This window comes from Panthera onca, chromosome F1 (genome assembly GCF_046562875.1).
Source record: "Panthera onca isolate mPanOnc1 chromosome F1, mPanOnc1 haplotype 2, whole genome shotgun sequence".
In the NCBI taxonomy this organism is placed as follows: Eukaryota; Metazoa; Chordata; class Mammalia; order Carnivora; family Felidae; genus Panthera; species Panthera onca.
The window spans coordinates 24,653,054-24,676,959 of NC_138355.1; the positions used below are offsets into that span (position 1 = coordinate 24,653,054).

At 38.6% G+C, this 23,906-nt stretch overlaps 1 long non-coding RNA gene across 1 annotated transcript; it reads right to left on the reverse strand.

Annotated features, from left to right (window-relative positions):
* Positions 1-5,928: 5,928 nt before the first annotated feature.
* LOC132686118 (uncharacterized) lies at positions 5,929-23,331 on the reverse strand. The gene is made up of 3 exons (XR_009613452.3): positions 23,184-23,331; positions 20,537-20,687; positions 5,929-11,493 (listed from the first exon to the last, which is right to left on the reverse strand). It is a non-coding gene; the product is annotated as an uncharacterized LOC132686118 (long non-coding RNA).
* Between the last annotated feature and the right edge of the window lie 575 nt (positions 23,332-23,906).

Below are 23,906 nucleotides of genomic sequence, written 5' to 3' on the forward strand. Positions count from 1 at the left end.
TAACATATAAAGGGAGACCTATAAGACTCGTGACTGATCTCTCTACTGAAACTTGGCAGGCCAGAAAGGAATGGCAGAAGATCTTCAATGTGATGAACAGAAAAAAATATGCAGCCGAGAATCCTTTTTCCAGTAAGTCTGTCATTTAGAATAGAAGGAGAGAGAAAGGTCTTCCCAAACAAACAAAAACTGAAGGCATTCGTCACCACTAAACCAGCCCTACAAGAGATCCTAAGGGGGATCCTGTGAGACAAAGTACCAGAGACATCACTGCAAGCATGAAACCTATGGACATCACAATGACTCTAAACCCATATCTTTCTATAATAACACTGAATGTAAATGGACTAAATGCACCAACCAAAAGACATAGGGTATCAGAATGGATAAAAAAACAAGACCCATCTATTTGCTGTCTACAAGAGACTCATTTTAGACCTGAGGACACCTTCAGATTGAGAGTGAGGGGATGGAGAACTATTTATCATGCCACTGGAAGTCAGAAGAAAGCTGGAGTAGCCATACTTATATCAGACAAACTAGACTTTAAATTGAAGGCTGTAACAAGAGATGAAGAAGGGCATTATATAATAATCACAGGGTCTATCCATCAGGAAGAGCTAACAATTATAAATGTCTATGCGCCGAATACGGGAGCCCCCAAATATATAAAACAATTAATCACAAACATAAGCAACCTTATTGATAAGAATGTGGCAATTGCAGGGGACTTTAACACCCCACTTACAGAAATGGATAGATCATCTAGACACACGGTCAATAAAGAAACAAGGGCCCTGAATGATACATTGGATCAGATGGAATTGACAGATATATTTAGACCTCTGCATCCCAAAGCAACAGAATATACTTTCTTCTCGAGTGCACATGGAACATTCTCCAAGATAGATCACATACTGGGTCACAAAACAGCCCTTCATAAGTATACAAGAATTGAAATCATACCATGCATACTTTCAGACTGCAATGCTATGAAGCTTGAAATCAACCACAGGAGAAAGTCTGGAAAACCTCCAAAAGCATGGAAGTTAAAGAACACCCTACTAAAGAATGAATGGGTCAACCAGGCAATTAGAGAAGAAATTAAAAAATATTTGTAAACAAACAAAAATGAAAATACAACAATCCAAATGCTTTGGGACGCAGCGAAGGCAGTCCTGAGAGGAAAATACATTGCAATCCAGGCCTATCTCAAGAAACAAGAAAAATCCCAAATACAAAATCTAACAGCACACCTAAAGGAAATAGAAGCAGAGCAGCAAAGACAGTCTAAATCCAGCAGAAGAAGAGAAATAATAAAGATCAGAGCATAAATAAACAATATAGAATCTAAAAAAACGGTAGAGCAGATCAACGAAACCAAGAGTTGGTTTTTTGAAAAAATAAACAAAATTGACAAACCTCTAGCCAGGCTTCTCAAAAAGAAAAGGGAGATGACCCAAATGGATAAACTCATGAATGAAAATGGAATTATTACAACCAATCCCTCAGAGATACAAGCAATTATCAGGGAATACTATGAAAAATTATATGCCAACAAACTGGACAACCTGGAAGAAATGGACAAATTCCTAAGCACCCACACACTTCCAAACCTCAATCAGGAGGAAATAGAAACCTTGAACAGACCCATAACCAGCGAAGAAATTGAATCAGTCATCAAAAATCTCCCAACAAATAAGCGTCCAGGACCAGATGGCTTCCCAGGGGAGTTCTACCAGACGTTTAAAGCAGAGATAATACCTATCCTTCTCAAGCTATTCCAAGAAATGGAAAGGGAAGGAAAACTTCCAGACTCATTCTATGAAGCCAGTATAACTTTGATTCCTAAACCAGACAGAGACCCAGTAAAAAAAGAGAACTACAGGCCAATATCCCTGATCAATATGGATGCAAAAATTCTCAATAAGATACTAGCAAATCGAATTCAACAGCATATAAAAAGAATTATTCACCATGATCAAGTGGGATTCATTCCTGGGATGCAGGGCTGGCTCAATATTCGTGAATCAATCAACGTGATACATCACATTAATAAAAGAAAAGAGAAGAACCATATGATCTTGTCAATCGATGCAGAAAAGGCCTTTGACAAAATTCAGCAACCTTTCTTTTCTTTTTTTTTAAATTTTTTTTTAACGTTTATTTATTTTTGAGACAGAGAGAGACAGAGCATGAACGGGGGAGGGGCAGAGAGAGAGGGAGACACAGAATCAGAAGCAGGCTCCAGGCTCTGAGCCATCAACCCAGAGCCCAACTCGGGGCTCGAACTCACAGACCGCGAGATCGTGACCTGAGCTGAAGTTGGACGCTTAACCGACTGAGCCACCCAGGCGCCCCTCAGCAACCTTTCTTAATAAAAACCCTCGAGAAAGTCGGGATAGAAGGAACATACTTAAAGATCATAAAAGCCATTTATGAAAAGCCCACAGCTAATATCATCCTCAGTGGGGAAAAACTGAGAGCTTTTTCCCTGAGATCAGGAACACGACAGGGATGCCCACTCTCACCGCTGTTGTTTAACATAGTGTTGGAAGTTCTAGCATCAGCAATCAGACAACAAAAGGAAATCAAAGGCATCAAAATTGTCAAAGATGAAGTTAAGCTTTCCCTTTTTGCAGATGACATGTTATTATACATGGAAAATCCGATAGACTCCACCAGAAGTCTGCTAGAACTGATACATGAATTCAGCAAAGTTGCAGGATACAAAATCAATGTACAGAAATCAGTTGCATTCTTATACACTAATAATGAAGCAACAGAAAGACAAATAAAGAAACGGATCCCATTCACAATTGCACCAAGAAGCATAAAATACCTAGGAATAAATCTAACCAAAGATGTAAAAGATCTGTATGCTGAAAACTATAGAAAGCTTATGAAGGAAATCAAAGAAGATATAAAGAAATGGAAAAACATTCCGTGCTCATGGATTGGAAGAATAAATATTGTCAAAATGTCAATACTACCCAAAGCTATCTACACATTCAATGCAATCCCAATCAAAATTGCACCAGCATTCTTCTCGAAACTAGAACAAGCCATCCTAAAATTCATATGGAACCACAAAAGGCCTGGAATAGCCAAAGTAATATTGAAGAAGACCAAAGCAGGAGGTATCACAATCCCAGACTTTAGCCTCTAGCACAAAGCTGTAATCATCAAGACAGCATGGTATTGGCACAAAAACAGACACATAGACCAATGGAATAGAATAGAAACCCCAGAACTAGACCCACAAACGTATGGCCAACTAATCTTTGACAAAGCAGGAAAGAATATCCAATGAAAAAAAGACAGTCTCTTTAACAAATCGTGCTGGGAGAACTGGCCAGCAACATGCAGAAGGTTGAAACTAGACCACTTTCTCACACCATTCACAAAAATAAACTCAAAATGGATAAAGGACCTGAATGTGAGGCAGGAAACCATCAAAACCCAGAGGAGAAAGCAGGAAAAGACCTCTCTGACCTCAGCTGTAGCAATTTCTTACTTGATGCATTCCCAAAGGCAAGGGAATTAAAAGCAAAAATGAACTACTGGGACCTCATGAAGATAAAAAGCTTCTGCACAGCAAAGGACACAACAAAACTAAAAGGCAACCAACGGAATGGGAAAAGATATTTGCAAATGACATACCGGACAAAGGGCTAGTATCCAAAATCTATAAAGAGCTCACCAAACTCCACACCTGAAAAACAAATAATCCAGTGAAGAAATGGGCAGAAAACATGAAGAGACACTTCTCTAAAGAAGACATCCGGATGGCCAACAGGCACATGAAAAGATGCTCAACGTCGCTCCTCATCAGGGAAATACAAATCAAAACCACACTCAGATATCACCTCACGCCAGTCAGAGTGGCCAAAATGAACAAATCAGGAGACTATAGATGCTGGAGAGGATATGGAGAAACAGAACCCTCTTGCACTGTTGGTGGGAATGCAAATTGGTGCAGCCGCTCTGGAAAACAGTGTGGAGGTTCCTCAGAAAATTAAAAATAGACCTACCCTATGACCCAGCAGTAGCACTGCTAGGAATTTATCCAAGGGATACAGGAGTACTGATGCATAGGGGCACTTGTACCCCAATGTCTATAGCAGCACTCTCAACAATAGCCAAAATTATGGAAAGAGCCTAAATGTCCATCAACTGATGAATGGATAAAGAAATTGTGGTTTATATACACAATGGAATACTACGTGGCAATGAGAAAGAATGAAATATGGCCCTTTGTAGCAACGTGGATGGAACTGGAGAGTGTGATGCTAAGTGAAATAAGCCATACAGAGAAAGGCAGATACCATATGTTTTCACTCTTATGTGGATCCTGAGAAACTTAACAGAAACCCATGGGGGAGGGGAAGAAAAAAAAAAAAAGAGGTTAGAGTGGGAGAGAGCCAAAGCATAAGAGACTCTTAAAAACTGAGAACAAACTGAGGGTTGGGAGGGGTGGGAAGGAGGGGAGATTGGGCGATGGGTATTGAGGAGGGCACCTTTTGTGATGAGCACTGGGTGCTGTATGGAAACCAATTTGACAATAAATTTCATATATTGAAAAAAAAGAAAAAAAAGAAAAAAAAGAAAAATTGTTTGATTAGTAAAATTACCATCAAGAAAAAAGTCAAGTCTTTCTCAGGAGAAAAAAAGTAAATTGATGGTCTGAAAGAAAAGCTAATACATTCATTGAGTCATATTGCATCAAAGTGAGAAATTCCTATTTCCATGGAAAACTTTAGTAACATTCTTATCTAGTTTATATGGACAGAAAACTAGACAGGGAATTTTCAGTAATTTTGATCCCCAAATGCTCAAAATACATAGTAAGATCAGTGTAATATTTTGTCAAAATTTTTCCATAATTTTGAAAGTAAAAACTGCAATCTAATGGAATTTTCCTGAATAAACCAGTTACTTGATTCACTGCATCAGTGTTTGTTTTGGTATCATATAGATATGGAATTTCAGAAAAGGACTTAAAATCTGAAAGAGTCATTATGGTCTACCCTGAAAAACTCCAGGTTTGTTTGACTATGAACTTAAGACCAAGTCTAGAAGGGCCCTGGCATCTCCTTCAGGAGCATACGAGCAGGTCTGGCTTCTGTTAATGAAGCACAAATAAAGTAGGTCATATAAACATGCGGAGCAACTGAAAGTGGGGCTGCCCTAAAATAGCAATGGCAATACCAGTTTTACTGAATATCCCAAAAAAGGATAGATAACATGAAATGTCCCTAATTAGGGAGGGTTAACAATAAAATATTATAATCAGAGAAAGAAGCATTTTTAATCTGAGAGATACCACTCAAGGAATCTATAAAGTGATTCTGAAATGATTTTATAAGCAGTGGCGGAAGAGTAATAAACTGGGAGCTCACAATCAGACAAGTGATTGAAACTAACTGCAGCCAAGTTCAGAGACCTGGAGTCACAGCACTGGGACTTAATAGGCATGAATATTGTTCACCAGCCTAGGGTTTAGATTTTAATACCTCTATGTCACTAAGAAATAGACAAACTAAGGAACACAACTTTTCTGAACAACGATGCCAAGCTGGGCAAGCTGACAAGAGAATTGTAGAAGCTCTGTTGGGAAAAAAAGACTCTAACTCACACGAAGCTTGCTTAGAATTTTATTCTTGGCTTGGCTACAGAGGAAAGAAAGGAAAGAAGGGAGGCAGTTTTGATGGAGAAGGCGTCAAGAGATAGGTGTTTCAGGGAGAATGATAACTAAAACCTTTCTCAGTCTGAGTCTTAAATGGTGTGACTCTGAAAATATGTACATATATTTAGTATAATTTGCTTGGGCTATTCCTTGAACTTTATTGCTTAAAAAAAAATATATATATATATATATATATATATTTTTTTTTTTTTAAACAAATCTATAGACTGTTGGTTGGGATTTACCAGTCCTGAGATCAATCTGAATGGCTCTGCTCTCTACCAAGCTTTACATCTCAGGCCAACTCACAATTAATGGCATCAAAGAGGCCAAGAACAAAATACAGAGACCTCACATATGTTATTTTAAAGATTTATTTCAAATTACAGAGAAGTATCCCTGATTCATCAAAAATGGTAACAAATGGGAAAGCAGAAAGAAATAGAAAAAAGTATTTGATATGACAGTTTTGACATAGTAACAAGAAATTTATGTTGTATTTTGATAAAACCTTAAAAGGAACCCACTACTAAAAAAAATCATTCAATAACTTATGCCACAAACACCTTAATCTCTACCCACATCTAAACCCCATTCTTGAATTTCACCATTAAGACATAGATTAAATTTGTGAAATTGAGTGAGATTTGGGAAGGAGATAGGGTCAGGAATAGGTAGGAGAGCAGGTGAAGCTATGCTTGGAGATGGGAGGAGAGACTAACTGTGGCTCAGGTAAAGCTCAGGGATGAGGGATGTCAGAGATGGGCTGAGTGCCACAAAGGAGTAAGCTAACATGTATATTGATTCATATTGAAGCCATTACCCACATGGTTCAGTTGGGAACAGTTGCAATATTCCGAGAAGAGTGGGATAATAAGAATTCTGATTTTCATTTATGTTGTTTCCCAAATAGTAAGAGGAATTACAGATTCTACATAACCCTCTCCAAATGTAGAGTAGGTGAGAACCTTCTCCAGTGTATATGAAAAGGGCAAAGCCTAAGAACAGTCATATATTATTAATTTTCTGCTAGTCACCCATACATTACATGGTAATTTTAAAAGATAAATACCTAAATTTTGTAGTTACAAAATAGGTTTAAAAATCTGTATGTCCATGATAACTAAATAATGGTCATGTTGAAATGTCACTACTCAAGAGAAGAGTATGAGGGTAAAACCCCACTAGAAAAACGGGAATAAACTTGTCTTTTTATTCCACATGGTAATGAAAGCTAAACACTTAAGATCCAAAACTAGTGACACAGAGGGCTATAAAGATGTTTCGTCCTACATAAAAGCATTATCTTATATTCAAAACTTGCTAATGTGATCAGTCTTAGATATAAATCTGCATCAGCCACTCTCTTATTTAGGTCCAAATTCATTACCAAATTATGTATTAATTAGCTTTGCAGAAATGATAAGCAACTAAAACGTATTAATGGCTTAATGACAAACATTAAATTTTCCTCATGTTACATATCAGTGGCTGTGGGTCATCTGCCGTGATTCTGTTCCACATGTCTTCCCCTCAGATCACCCAGGATTAAGGAGCATTCCTTATGTGGGACAGGAATTCTCGGAGGAAGTTGGATACACACAATGGTCCTTAAAACTTCTGCTTGGATGAAGTAAACATCTCATCTGCTTATATGTCATTGGCCAAAGCAAGTCATATGAACAAGCCCAGTATAATGGCCTGGGATACAAACTCATCCAATGGAAGTCACCGTAAGTCACATGGCAATGGTGGGTTATATCATCCTTTTACAAGAAAGGGAAGTATGCAACTGGTATTGAAAACACAGACAATTTATATTGTAAGCTTTGGGGAGATACTGAATGGTTTTTATAAGGGTTGTAGCAGATTTAGATTTGTGTTAAAGATTGACTACCACAGAAAATTTTGAAGGGAAACGAATGCTTCCATGACAAGATAAAATATTTTCCCAGCTCCTGTCTACATCAGTAGTTCTGGGTTTTCTTGGTGGCCATTCAGGCTCACTTGTTCATGGCTTTCTATTCTTCTGAAAGTACACTCTGAAAGGTCACCTGTAACCCATGATTTCCCTTTACAATCCATAGTTAACCTGTGCTTTCTTCAGCATTTAACATTGTTGATCACATTCTCTTTAGATTGAAATATTTCCCTCCTCCCTTGGATTTTAGAACTTAACTCTCTTCTGCCTCTTCTCTGGCCCTTTCTGTTTACTTCAAGCGTTCTTATTCTTTTCATTTTGCAAAGTGGGGTGGCTCTCTTGAGTGCCATCCTTGGCCACAATTTCTTCCTTCTGTGCTCAGTATGTATTTTCTCATTCATAACTATAACCATCTCCAGAGTTAGAATAATTTCACAGCTGTGATTCTAACCCTGATCCTGCTCCTGACCTTGAAATTCATGATTCCATCCTAGGCATTTTCCCAAATCGTCCATGTTTCCATGAACCTCCAGAACTTCATAGTCATGTACTTCTATCTGAAATACCTTTCCCCTTTACAGCCTAACCCTTGTTTATATTTTTACATTCAACTCAAATATTCTCTCTCTAGAAAGCTCTTTCCAGTTTCCTTTTGTGGGTTGACAGCCTCTTCCATGAGAGTCCTTTGCACAGCTCCATCATGGCACTCAACACACCATACTGTCATTGCTAGTTTGCTTGCTTTTCTCTCCTTTAGACTACTCAGATCCTTTAGGCAAAAGACAGTTATTTGTTTTTGTATACATAGCAACAACCCCATGTCTAGCACATACATACATAGTTTCAGGATTTCAGACTCAAAAATGTTTTAAAATGACTGAATGAATAAAGAATGAGTAAGTTAGTGAGAGATAGGTAGGATTCCTTTGAATCAGGAGGTAAGTTTGGAGACTGAGAAAGAGTCAAAGAATCTTATGATTCTTTTTAAGAAAAGTTCAAGGCTACATGTCTTCTACAAAGGTAATAAATACAATTTAGGACACCTTTTGAGAATTTTTTAAATTGTCAAGTTTTATTTACTAAAATTATCTAAAAGATAATTTTATTCAAATTTTATAAATTATCTTATAAGCAGATGTTCATGTATTTTTATTGTTCATGTTTTCATTTGTATTTATGATCATGTTGTTGTAAAGTGGAACTATTTTAATTATTCCTGGCTTTATCAGACAGGGGTTCAATCAGAGAATCAAGGCCATTAGGGATCTATCTATATGTCTGTCTATCTACCTATCTTTGAATTTGTTATAGAGATTTGACCTTACACAATTGTGGGAGCTGGTTAAAAAGCAGTCTCTAAGGGCACCTGGGTGGCTCAGTTGGTTAAGCTTCCAACTTCAGCTCAGGTCATGATCTCACAGCTCGTGAGTTCAAGACTGCATCGGGCTCTGTGCTGACAGTTCGGAGCCTGGAGCCTCCTTCAGATTCTGTATCTCCCTCTCTCTCTGGCCCTCCCCTGCTCACACACACTCACTCTCTCTCTCTCTCTCTCTCTCTCTCTCTCTCTCTCTGTCTCAAAAATAAATAAACATTAAAAATTAAAAAAAAAAAAAAGCAGTCTCTATAAGTCTGTTTTCTTTCCATTGATGCTGGAGCTTAGAATCTATGAGGCAGGCAGGGGCGCCTGGGTGACTCAGTCGGTTAAGTGTCCGACTTCGGCTCAGGTCATGATCTCGAGGTTTGTGAGTTCGAGCCCCACGTCAGGCTCTGTGCTGACAGCTCAGACCCTGGAACCTGCTTCGGATTCTGTCTCCTTCTCTCTCTGCCCCTTCCCACTTGTGCTCTATCTCTCTCTGTCTATTAAAAATAAATAAATCTAAAAATAAAATAAAATAAAATCTATGAGGCAGGCAGTCAGGAAGAAAAGATGGATGCAAAGTCAGGGAGGCCAAGAATTAGCTAGAACCACAGGCACAAGCTGGAATTTGCAAGGATGGACTGAAATTGATGTCAGTGTTTGTTCCTCTGCCCTTAGTGGTCTGGGAATCCTGGAGTGGTCAGGGGGCTTCACCATGAAGCTAAATAAACATGCCTGTCCCAGGAGTCAGAGAAACTGTAGTAGGATCTAGGGGGAAAAGTAGAAGAATTGTAGGCCCAGCCCCTGGCTTACACAAGTTGGGTGAGCCAGCCTATAAATGACAACATATATGAGCTGCAAAATAATTGCTTCTTCACTTCTGGCTTCCAAATCTTGCACAAGACTATCCTTTGTGGCTTAACCTAACCACAAATATTCAAGAAAGGTCATTCTGGGAAATGTAGTTCAGGCTAGCCAAGTTGACACACTGCAAAGTCACCACACTGGCTTATGAAAATTAAGTTATAAGTTATATGTGTATGACGAATGACATCACAGCCTAGTGTATTTATTGCATATTTTCTGTGTTCTGTTCTTTGGGTGCTAACTCACTGAATTATCACAACCCAGTGCTGTAGGGACTGTGATTGTTCCCATTTTCCAGATTTGTAAACCAAATCACAAAATGGTTAAGTAACTTGCCTAAAGTCATAGAGCCAGTAAGTGGTAGCAAAAGCAGGATTTAAACTACCCAGGAGGGGCACCTGGGTGGCGGTTGGCTCAGTCTGTTAAGTGTTAAGCATCTGACTCTTGATTTCAGTCCAGGTCATGATCTCAGAGTTCACTGGATCAAGTCCTGAGTCAGGCTCTGTGCTGACAGCACTGGGCCTGCTTGGGATTCTTTCTCTCCCTTTCTCTCTGCCCCTCTCCCGCTCACACTCTCTAAACAAACACACAAACACACAAACACACAAACTTTTAAAAATAAAATAAACTACCCAGGCAATACAGCTTTAGAGCCTCTGCCCTTACCCATTATTCTCTGTCACCTCCCTGTAAGACAATGTGAGAAAAGTTCTCGCAGAATTGAGTCTAAAGATGGCCTAACGAAGTCTAAGCCTGTCAGATGCAAAAGGAGTCGGACCATAGCACTCAGCACCGATTTTCCACTGTGCACAACACAACATTGTTTGCCTGATTAATGATTCAAATTTTGCTTGAATTTACTTTTTATAGATTTAATATTTTGGTTTTATGTTGTATAAAAGCCACAGTGAAGTATAAGGAATTTACATGTCATTTATATTGCATGTATAACTTTTATGATGAAAAATCATCAAAATCAATGGCTCTCAAATAGTGAACATTTTTTTTTTAATTTTTTTTAACATTTTATTTATTTTTGAGACAGGGAGACACAGAGCATGAACAGGGGAGGGTCAGAGAGAGGGAGACACAGAATCCGAAACAGGCTCCAGGCTCTGAGCTGGCAGCACAGAACCCGACGCGGGGCTTGAACTCACGGACAGTGAGATCATGACCTGAGCCGAAGTCGGCCGCTTAACCGACTGAGCCACCCAGGCGCCCCTCAAATAATGAACATTTTAACTCATCTTGAGGCAAGCTGGGCTTGCCTTTGTTGTTGACAAAGAAAGGAGATGTGAGGAGCCAACACCTGAGTATATCATTAATAATTAGAGGAAAAACAAATGCACTAAAAATAAACAAATGAATCATTAGTTAAGCCCATAGAGAAATGTTTTTTTTAAAAACCCTGAATCTCTACTAAATAAGAGATGTTTTACCAGACGATACTAGTTTCTTGAATTAAATGTGTGTGCCATGTTCCTGGTACAATCACAAAAAGCCAGATTTTCACAACAAAATGCTTCCTCTTTGTCTCTGGGGCAGATTTATAAAATATTCCAAATGTGCTGTTGGAGGCAAAAGCGGTAGGAATCCAGGTACGTCAGGATGATTACGGTTGTCCGGTTGGAGCCTTCTGAGACGTCCTTGTGCAATTCTCTGTGTAAAAAGTAAAACATATTTGGAGTTTTCTGTGACAGTGGCTTCGCATTGCACAAGTCGTGAACTGCTTTTGATCACTTAACCATTTCCCCTTCCATGGACTGCCCACGTTTCCTCCACAGCACGTCATGCTCCAGGAGAGGCGTCTCGTCTGTAACATGAGTCTCATCGGCCAAACGCTGCAGAATCACACTTGCCACTGAGTCTGCTTCTAACAGACTCACAGTGGCTCTGTCCTGAAAATTAATTTGTCTGAAATCCTGAAACTACAATTCTCTAAAAATACATTCAGCTTTAGGTCAAGTGTATTTTCCCAAACTGGTGTCTGCAGACCACCTGTCTGCCCTGGCTCTGGACCGTCTCTCGGCCTGTGTTGGATTCTGCTGGCCCCAAATTCCACAGGACCCGTGAAGCCCAACCCCACCTTGCCCACTGTTTGGAATCTTCTCTCATCTCTTATGGAGTCCCTGTCAATTCCCCACAAAACTCTCCCCCACCTTTCTTTTTGCCCCTCAATCAAATCAGCTCCCTCTCTTCTCACCACATCCTGACAACCCCCATCCATTGCCCTCTATCCTCCTTCAAAACACTCTGGCTGTACATGTACTTTGTCAACCTTTAAGTCTCAGAGAAATAGTCACCAGCTCCCATGAAATCCTTTCCTGACTCCACTGGGCAGTTAATTGTTTTTCCCTCAATGCTATGGTTTAGATTTCTTTTTCTTTCATTTTCTTCATTTATTTCTTCATCTATTTCTCCTTCCACTCCTCTTTCTTCTTCCCCTCTTCCTTCTTCTTCTCCTCCTCCTCCCCCTCCTCTTCCTCCTCTGGCCTCCTCTTTCTTCTTCTCCTTCTCCTCTTCCTCTTTCTTCTTCTTACTTGACACAAGGTATTACTATTGCCTCTTATAAAAGTTTAAAGTCCTGGGTTCCAATTCTGCCTCCTCCACTAACCATGTGACATTATTCCTGTCATCTAATCCAACAGTGCTTTCTCATCTGCAATATGTTAATAAAAATAATAAAATATAACAATAGTTTTGACAACACAACACAGAGTGCTTATGCTTACTATGTGCCAGGCACCCTTTTAAATGTGAATATATATTAATTTTTTAATAATGCAAAAGAGTGATAAAATAATTTCTAGCAAATTATGTAGCCATTTAAAAATAAGGAGGTAAAATATTAAACTATATCCATTATATAATATTAAGTGGAAAATCAAATTGCAGAAAAAAATATGTAGCATGATCATCTATGTTAAAACTATGCATTAGATATACAAATAATAGCTCTCATTCTTCCCCTCTCTCTATACACACACATGCACAATTTGAAGTTTTACAAATCATGTGTTTATATATTTACATAGTTTAAAATTTTCAATGAGCATTTAAAAATAAAATAAGTAGGAGAAAATGACTATATAAAAATAAATTGGGGGGGGGTGGTGCCTGGGCGGCTCAGTCCATTAAGTGTCTTACTCTTGATTTCAGTTCAGGTCACCATCTCTCACAGTCATGGGATTGAGCTCCATGCTGGGCTTCATGCTGGGGATGGAGCCTGCTTAGGATTGTCTCTCTCTTCCTCTCCCGCTGCCCCTCCCCCACTCTTTTTTTTTTTTTTTTTTTTTTTACTCTCTCAATCAACAAATAATGATTTTGACAAGCATAGCAGAACTGGCAATTTAAATAAATTATATTCATGAAAGTAAAACCTTGGCTAGATATTTTCCTTATTCCAATCACAATTGAAAAAAAAAGATTTTTGATATACACTTTTAAGAACGGCCAACTAAACCAACATTGTGTTTTTCTAAATATCCCCAATGAAAGCATAGATTTCTAATTCGGGAATTTTTTTTTTTTTTTAACTAGACAGTGGCATTTGTCATCGTGGCTGATGAATAAAATTGCTAATGAGCCTGGGTAATGCCGATATTAGCCAAAACCATCACAGACTTTTCTCTCATTCAAAGCACTGTAACTTTTAAAGGATGTTTTATGGGTAACCGTTCATTCCTTTTATAGGATATAGAGACCTCAAAATGTTTCCACAGTTTATTTCAAAATAATAAGTTTAATTATGTTTTATGGGAAGAAATCTGCATACTTACCAAAATTTCACTGCTCAGGTTCAGTTATTCTAGTTAGCTGCCAATTGGAATAAATTTCTAAAACTTTTCAATAATTTCATCAGTCCTAGAAGTTACTAAATAAATGCCTTACTTATCACTGAAGATTTTTCTTCTACCTTCTTTTAACAGTACATCTGTCATTTCATCTCTGCAAGTAACTTTTGAATATAAAGTGTTTTGCATATTTATAATGTATTCTTGCATTGGAATGAAAATAACCTTTTATTATTTTTGCCTATAATTACCATCACAATGAATAGCAGATCTTAAGAGTGCTGTTACTTCAAGTTGAAACCCAAGACAGCAACACTCGCCACTTCCTTCCCCACCTCCAACATGTATCTGCATCTCTTTCATTCAATACGAGGAAACTTCCTTTAGTCTGAGATTAATCTCTCAACCCTCTCTCAGAAACTTGTTCCACCATTTAGATCTGTTCATCATTAATATCAGCCCCTCTTTTCACCCAGCTTTTGCCCCTCAGTGTTTAAATAAGTCAAATCTCTTCCATAGAATGTTGAAAGATAGAGAGACAGAGACAGACACAGAGAGATATAGAAGACCTCGATCCCTACATCTTCTTCTAGTTTCTGACCAATCATTTGCTTCCTACTTTAAAACAATCATAGTCTCAGGGTGCCTGGGTGACTCTGTCAGTTAAGCCTCTGACTTCAGCTTAGGTCATAATCTCCAAGTTCCTGAGTTCAAGCCCCATGTCAGGCTCTGTGCTGACAGCTCAGAGCCTGGGGCCTGCTTCAGATTCTGTGTCTCCCTCTCTCTCTGCTCCTCCCCCACTTGCACCCTGTCTCTCTCTTCTCTCAAAAATAAACATTAAAAAATTAAAAACATAAAATAAAGCAATCTTAGTGTCTTAAATTACCCACTTTCACATTCTTTTCAAGCCAGAGCACTTAGGGCTTGGCCCCAATCACTCCAATGAAAGTTTCAGTGATAGTCACAAATGAATCCATTTACTAACCCAAGGGATGATTTTCAGGCATCTTGCCTGAATTTCTTGGCAGCATATATTTTGCCACTTTTCCCCACTCTTTGCTTGGAGCTTTTACTTTGCCTTTTGTGAAACCACACTGTTCCTGTTCTCCTTTTATCTGCAATTCCTTTTTGTGTATTTTGGAAACTCACCATTTAAACTTGATTCTCCACAGAATTTCATCCTGAGTTCCTCTCTCTTCTCGATCTATACACTTATCCTGATCATCTCTTCCTTGGTCAAGTCCTCAATTAATATCTCTACCTTTTGGCATCCTAACCTTTGACTCTAAACAGGTCTTTGTCCCCTGAATGCCAGTTTTAACTCATCATGAGACTCCACAAACTCTCTTATCCTCTATGCTCTCCCCTTTTGGCAAATGGCACTACTAGTTGCTAAAATAAAAAACATGGAGTCCTTCTAGAATTTTTCTCTCTACCTCATTTCCCATATCCATTGATCTTTAAGCCCTGCCAATTTTATTCATTAAGTGGTTCCTAACTATTACTTTAGGGATTTTTCCCTTCTTATTTAGATTCCTATCATAATCTCATTGGATCTGCCTTTAGTTTTATCTCTTCCAACATACCCTCCCCAACTCCATCATAACTTATAAAAAATTTGTTTAATGTTTATTTATTTTTGATAGACAGAGTGTGAACAGGGTAAGGACAGAGAGAGAGGGAGACACAGAATCTGAAGCAGGCTCCAGGCTCTGAGCTGTCAGCACAGAGCCCAACACAGGGCTTGAACCCACGAACTGTGAGATCATGACCTCAAGTTGGAGGCTTAACTGACTGAGCCACTCAGGCACACCATAAAAAACTTTCTAATACACAAATCAATAACTCCCCATCAACTCCGAGATAAAACCCAAACCTAAGGCTGCACAAAATCTGGCCCCTGCCTACCTTCCCAATCTTATCTTCTCTCTAAATGCCACAGGCATCCTAAGATCTGGTCATACTCAACAACTTGTAGTTTTGTGAACATACTATATTCTCTCTTTCCACACGGTCCCATTACTTTCTTTCTCCTTTCTTCTTAGCTTAATCATTTCTTCTTTGAAAACACCTCAGTATCATTTCTACCAAGATATATTTTATTAGAACTTCCTTAACCATATTACCCAGAATAAAAAAGGCAAACTTCCTGTGGGAATCCATAGATCTTTGCCTACATTTGTCACATCATATCTCTTGTTTGCAAGTTCCAAAACTAAACCCAAAACAGAGTTAAAAATAGGGAAGGGGGAACTAAAGAGAATGCATTAAGTTAAAGTCAGTGGAAAGCCCAAGAAATAAATTTTAAAGCATATCTGAATATAGCAGCTTAACAAATATCCTCAGGAGTCCATGTATTTTTCTCCATCTTTATTTTTCTGTGTTGGCCGTACTCTCAAGTAGGCTATCACTGCATGGTGGCAAAGAAGGTCATCAGCTGCTTTCTTAAGATTTCCATGAAAAGTCCTAGGATAGTTTCTCATTGAACTAGCTATAGCCACTTGCCTATTTTACTGAACACTCACACTGGTTAGGACAAAGATAACCTGACTGACCAGGCGTAGGTCACATACCCACTCTTGGTGGTGGGGTATGGGATAGAATCAGCGTCCTCTAAAATATGAACTAAGAGAAATTAGTCCATCCAAAAGGTGATGGGCATAGAAGGGTACATAGTCTACTATAACCCTTGTCATACTATATTATTATAGTGTGTTTATCTGCTCACTGATTTGTGAGACTTTTCAAGATATAGATTATGTTTCCAACTATGTAACCCAATTACAAAGTATACTCATATCGGTGTTCTTGTGAGAACTTCATGAAATAATGTATTTATAGCACCTATAATACTATCCAACCATAAAGAAAGAATAAAATCTTGCCATTTACAACAAAATGGATGGACTTTGAGGAGATTATGCTCAGTGAAATAAATCAGACAGAAAAAGACAAATACCATATGATCTCACTTATATGTGGAATCTAAAAACACTAAATAAAAAACAAAAGCAGACAAAACAAGAACCAAGTCCATAGATACAAAGAATGGACTGGTGGATGCCTTAGGCAGGATGAGGTGGGAGAAATGAATGAGAGGTGTCAAAAGGTACAAACTTCCAGATATAAAATAAATAGGTTATGGGGACATAATATGTAGCATGGTGACTGTAGTTAATAATACTGTATTTTATATATAAAAGTTGTTAAGAGAATAAATCTTAAAAGTCCTCATCATAAGAAACAGTATTTTTGTAATGGTATGGTTATGATGTTAAGACACCGTGGTGATCATTTTGCACAAAAACATTGAATCTTTATATTGGACACTTGAAACTAACATAGTGGTATATGTCAATTATATCTCAATAAAAAAGCATTTATCACATAGATATACAAAACGATAAATATTAGCTATCACTACTGGTATTATTGTTTCACATACAGAGTGAAACATGAAATAAGCTTTATCTGTATAGTCAATGTACAGAAAAGGCCCATATGCATGATTGTCATAAGAGAAAATATTTTCACTTTCAAGTAACAGAAAGTCCACCTAAAAGTGAATTAAACTTAAGAGCACTTTTTATCTTACATAGCAAGGCATCTAGAAGCCACATGGCTATAAGGAGATGGTTAAATCTGTGGCTAAAATAAGTACTCAGGGATCCAGAGTACTGCCATCTTTTGGTTTTGTCATGCTCAGAGGCTGGGCTAGTTCATCATCATAAGAGATTAATTAAGCTCCCAGCAATACATCTTCACATACCAGTGGCCTAGAGGTGGAAAAAGGAATATCTTTTTCCATGGATCTCTTTTTAAGAACAGAGAGTTTTCTTAGGATCCTTCCTTTCCCAAGCCAATTACTGCTACATATCGTTGGTCAGAACTGGTCAGTGAGACCACTTCAATTCTCACGGACCAAGCAAGATGCTTTCAAAAGGAGGACAGTATGCTTTCTAACTTTTGGGACCCTGTCAGTATGAAGGCAGGGGTGCTGGTAAAAAATGATGTCTGTACATTTTGCAGTTATTTCCAAAGTAATATGTGCTCATTGTTGCAATTCAATACATCTGTGTGTTTACAGTAAAATTACTATTCACCCCTTTTGGCTCCTCATTTTATCCTGTGGTATACACACAGTGAACAGTTGGTATGTTTCTTATTTGTTCATACAAAAATAGGATCATGTTGGTGAGTTGGCTCCCCAAAATTGAGACATGCTATATATATTCTAGAACATTTTCTTTCTAATAGGTGCATATTCCTTCCATAGTATACTGTGCCAGTTATCAGTTCATTGCCTTTCAGGTCCAAGACCACTCGTCTTTGCCCTGTTTTATGATCCTGGATGCTATAAACATTTCTCCTTTGGGGCACCTGGGTGGCTCAGTCAGTTGAGCATCTGACTTTGGCTCAGGTCATTGTCTAGTGGTTCATGAGTTTGAGCCCCACATCAGGCTCGCTGCTATCAGCCTGTCACTGCAGAGCCCACTTCAGGTCCTCTGTACCCCTCAACCCCGTCTCTGCCTCTCTCCTGCTTGTGCTCTTCAAAAAAAAAAAAAAAATATATATATATATATATATATTTTTTTTTTTTTTTTAATAAATAAATAAAAACTTTTCCTTTAACACCTGGCTCAATTTTAGGCTCTGTCAATAGAGGGTGCTGGAGAGACACCTCAAAGCCAGAGTTGGAAGAAGGAATTTTTCTTCCTGCTTCCTGAGTGCTGTTTTTGGCATGGCAGCCAGTTAATGGACCTGGAAAAGGCCTAGTAGTGCTCATATCAGCACTGGGAGCTGCACATATCAGCATGGATGCTCCGTTAAGGTTTTCTGCCACCCTGAAGTTTTGGTCTAGGGACCAGTTGTAGTTCCCTCCGCAAGTTTCTTGCCATCAGCATGCTGCATGTTCCTGTGGCAGCCTCACCCTCTAGAGGTCTGAATCTCAGTCATGGGCAGAAGGAGGAGAGCTCTTTTAGATTCTTCTTTCCTTCTTCCCTCTTCTTCAGCCCAGAGAATAATAAATGTTTCATGCATCTGCTACTTCTCTACTTCTTATAGTTTTCTCTCCTTCTTCTAGTAGTTAACCACCTTTAACTGGTTAACCATTTTTCTCTGTTCATTTTTTTTTTTAATATATGAAATTTATTGTCAAATTGGTTTCCATACAACACCCAGTGCTCATCCCAAAAGGTGCCCTCCTCAATACCCATCACCCACCCTCTCCTCCCTCCCACCCCCCATCAACCCTCAGTTTGTTCTCAGTTTTTAACAGTCTCTTATGCTTTGGCTCTCTCCCACTCTAACCTCTTTTTTTTTTTTTTCCTTCCCCTCCCCCATGGGTTTCTGTACTGTTGTACTTTTTCTCTTCTCACTGGATTGTGACTGGTATGGATGAATATACTATAATTTAATTTAATCATACCCAGTGTATTCAATAGTTATGGTTTTGTTTGTATGTCCTGCTCTCCATTTATTATTTAATAAGTATTCATTGAGAACTTACTGTGTACCACATATTAATTTAAACACTAGGAATATTGTGGTAAGCAAGACTAATAAAGTCCTTACTTCATGGAGTTTACAGTCCAGAGCAAAGACTGAGATAATAAAAATAAATATAATATTCAAGATAGTAAATGCTGTGAAGAAAATATGAATGTTTAAGAGATTAGAGAGTAAAAATAAATCAAGGGATAGGGAACAATTGGGGTAAGCAAGATCAAGAAGGCCTTCACTGAGGAGGTGGCATTTGAACAGAGATCCGAATGATGGGAAAGAGTTGACAACAAACATCCATTGTGGCTGGATCATGGTGTCAAAGGAGTAGAGTGATATGTGGTGAGAAGTCAGCATATGATGCAAGGATACGTAGGTAATTGAAAGTTTGGATATCATTGTGAGGGTGATGGGAAGCCATTGGAATGTCTTTTTTAAAATTTATTTAAACACTTTTTTTTTAATGAGACAGAGTGGGGGGGGGCAGAGGGAGAGAGAGAGAGAGAGGAAAAGAGAGAGTGAGAGAAAGAGAGAGAGGGAGTGAGAGAGTGAGAGAAAGAGAGAGTGAGAGAAAGAGAGAGGGGGAGAGAGAGAATCTTAAGCAGGCTTCACGCCCAGCTTGGAGCCCAATGTGGTACTCACTCTCATGACTGAGATCATGATCTGAGCTGAAATCAAGAGTCGGTTGCTTAACTGACTGAGGTAACCAGCCCCCACCCCTCCACTGGAATGTCTTAAACAGAGAAGTAAAACAACCTACTTTACGTCTTCAAAAGGCCACTTTGGCTGTTGTATACAAAATAAATTCTTCAAATTACTATGCTGTATGCTTGAAATGAATATAACATCATGTGTCAACTATACCTCTAAAAAACAAAAAAGTAAAAAAAAAAAAAAAAAAGCATAAACTCTCTGGAGTCAAGAGTACAGACAGGTTATGCAAAGTTGGAGGCTATTACAATCATTCACAGAGAGATATTGTTGACTTGGACCAAGATGTTAGCAATGGATGCTGTGAACAGTGAAAGAGAATGAATGTAAGATAGAGCCTGTAGATGTTGCAGATTGATTATATGTAGAGAATGAGAAGTGAGGAATCAGAGATAACTCCTAGGTTGGGGCCTAAGCAAATAGTTAGCTTATTTGGGCCCTCCATTAGCAATTCTCAAACTTTTTGGTCGGACAATTTTCTATTTTTAAAAATTATTGGGTAATTAAAAAAATGCTTTTGTTTATGTGGGATACTTATATACATATGTGTATATGAAAAAAATTTACTTTTTACTACATTAAAATAAAAACAAATATTTAAAATATTTCTTACTAATTCATTTAAAATAGAAATAAGTCCATGACATATTGACATAAATAACATACTTTATGAAAAATACCACATTTGGGGGTACCTTGGGTGGCTCACTCAGTTAAGCGTCCAACTTTGGCTCAGGTCATGATCTCGTGATTTGTGAGTTCGAGCCCTGCATCAGGCTCTGCACTGGCTGTGTGGAGCTTGCCTGAGGTTCTCTCTCCATCTCCCTCTTTCTCTGCACCCACTCTCTAAAAATAAATAAACTTTAAAAAATAATACCACATTTTTATGAAAAATATTCTCCACAAAAATGTTTGGTGAGAAGAGAGGCATTATTTTCTATTTTTCAAATCTCATTAAGGTCTGGCTTAATAAATGACAGTCATATTCTTAAATCACCTTCTTCATTCAATTTATTGTGATATATTGTTTGGTTGTGGTACATGAAGAAAACTGTGTCTCACAGTTTCTCACAGTGTCTCACAGTGTCTCACAGTTAGATATGCAGTTAGGAAGGGGAGAGTTATTTTAATACCCTTTTCAGATAATTGCAGATATTATTCGATGTTACACTAAAACTTGATAAACGGTAGCTTCTGAAAGGTGAGCTGCAATGCTCCACATCAATGAACTTTTCTTAGTGTTATATTAAAATCCATTGGTTTGCCTTGCACTTTTTAAAAAAAAAAAAATTTATTTATTTTGAGAAATAAAGAAAGAGAAACAGAGATCCAGAGCATGAGTGAGGGAGAAGGAGTGAGAAAGGAAGACAGAATCTGAAGCAGGCTCTGGGCTCTAAGCTGTCAGCACAGAGCCTGACACAGGGCTCTGAACTCACAAACCATGAGATCTTGACCTGAGCGGAAGTCAAAGGCCTAAATGACTGAGCCACCCAGGCGCCCCTTGTCTTGCAGTTTTAATGAATCTTTTATCTATACATGATTTTAATCACATGTATGTCCAGGGTTCCCCAGACCACACTTTGAGAACAACTGAATCACAGAACGTTAATCATTAACTTAACAAATATATATTAGGTTGTTACCCTATGTCAACACTGTTCTATGAGGTAGAAATACAAAGAAATGATTGAACATGACCCCCCCTTGCTTTCTTAGAACTCACAGTTTTGAGCATATTACCCTGGAGGGCTCTTGGCCCTTTAAAGATACCACCGAGGAGACAGTTCCCTTCTCAAACAAAAATATTTTGTATGCCAAAAAGTCAAAACCCCAAACCATACTAGGGAGTTCTTACTCTCTGAAGAAAAAGACAAATGGCACGTTCTCAGGTATGCAAGTAAATGTAAGGCAATAAAACATGTTTATACACATACTTCCTGTACTGCTTTATCACTTCCAGCATCATGATAAACCGCCCATATAGATTACTAACTCTGACCTCTTCACACATTACAGTCAGATGCCAACATCTTTCTTTCAAAAAATTCCAGTATCCCCTGTATCATCTCCAACCTTCTTTATTCTTCCAAGAATACTCATAATAAACTATTGCTTCATGAAGTGACCTCACACATCAACTCCTTGAACTCTGTATACATTAACAAAGCCAGAATGATGTGAGATTAGGGGAAATCCCATATACTATCTGTGGCTGAGCATTTCCTTAATCTTGCCAACTTTTTTTTTTTTTACCTTCATCAACACTATGATATAATTATAATGTTCAACTATCATTTAGCTTCCTGATCTGGATATGAAGATGGATAGCTTAATCAGAACAATGGAAAAGTTGGTTTCAGGCTATAGTCCTTAAAATTTGGTTATGAGGGGTACCTGGGTGGCTCAGTCAGTTAAGCCTCTGACTTCGGCTCAGGTCATGATCTAATGGTTTGTGAGTTTGAGCCCCAGGTGGAGCTGTGCTGACAGCTTAGAGCGTGAAACTTGCTTCAGATTCTTTGTCTCCTTCTCTCTCTGCCCCTCTCCCCCACTCACACTCTGTCTGTCTCTCTCTCAAAAATAAATAAACATTATTTATTTATCTCTCTCTAGAGATAATAAACGTTATTTATCTCTAGAAGAGAGTGGGAATTTTCTTTGTGTTCACATTTACAAGTACTACACTTTCCACTTTACTTTTTTTTTTTAACGTTTATTTATTTTTGAGACAGAGAGAGACAGAGCATGAACGGGGGAGGGTCAGAGAGAGGGAGACACAGAATCTGAAATAGGCACCAGGCTCTGAGCTGTCAGCACAGAGCCCGACGCGAGGCTCGAACTCACAGACCGTGAGATCATGACCTGAGCCCAAGTCGGCCGTTTAACCGACTGAGCCACCCAGGCGCCCCTCCACTTTACTTTTTAATTTTTATGTATTACATTTTATTTGTTTCAGTAATCTCTACACCCAATGTGGGGCTTGAACCCATGACACTGAGATCAAGTGTTTCACACTCTTCTGACTGAGCTCTACATTTTCTACTTTAATTAAAGCAAATGTTATATAAACATTTGTCAGGCTGGAAATAGGGAAGTCTAAATATGAGGAAATCGAGCGTCATAATTTTAACTGAAAAGTTCAGAGCTAAAAACTTATCTGGCAAGAAATGACAGTAAAGATGGAAATGACAATTAAAATTGCTCATCTAGTTAAAGGATAATCATTAATAAACCACTGAAAAAATAATTTCAGTCCTTCATTTTAAAATGAAAGAACAGCTCCAGCTGTTAAAGGACTAAATGTGATAGTAAATATGTAGCACCCAGGGCAGTTCCAGAACTTACTGTTATGCCCAGAATTTGTGATCCCCAAAGGCCACCAGGGAGCGGAGTCTGATGCAAAAGCAAAGAGCCTTTATTCGAGCTAGCTCGATCTCAATCCCCTACCTGCACCGACACAGCAGTGAGATGCCGGAGAGAGAAGGAGGGTTTCAAAAGCACAAAGGTTTTATAGGGATCTAGGGGCGGTTGGTGGGGTAATGGTTGTGGCCTTAGCCGATTGGGTCAGAGTCCCGTTACGCAGGTCGCCAGGCGTGGTTTGAACGGGAAGTTTGAACTGGAAGTTTGAACGGGTGAGTGGGAAGTTACTCAAGGGGAGGAGGCGTGGTCTGAGGTTTGAGTGGGAATTTCTTTCTGTGGCCATGTTGGGGACATAGTCACTCAAGAAGGAGGATACAGAACAAGATGGAGACACAGAACAAAATGTAGTCGGCCAGCCTAGGTCTGCTCTTTCACCTACTAGGACTCGACTAATATTGATTCCTTTCCTTGCTCCCTTTCTGAACCTCTTCCAAGGATTATCCTTGGAATATACTCTTCTTGACTGGCTGAACAAAACAATAAGTATCAATCATGCTGTTAATGATTCCAAGTGTTTTCAAAATGTTTTTCTCTATGCATTTCACTTTATCCAGTGAATATTTACTGAGTACATACTACAAGTCATGTCCTTCCAAGTCCTGGAGATACGGCTCTGAATATAACTGACACAGCATTTGAGTCTCATGG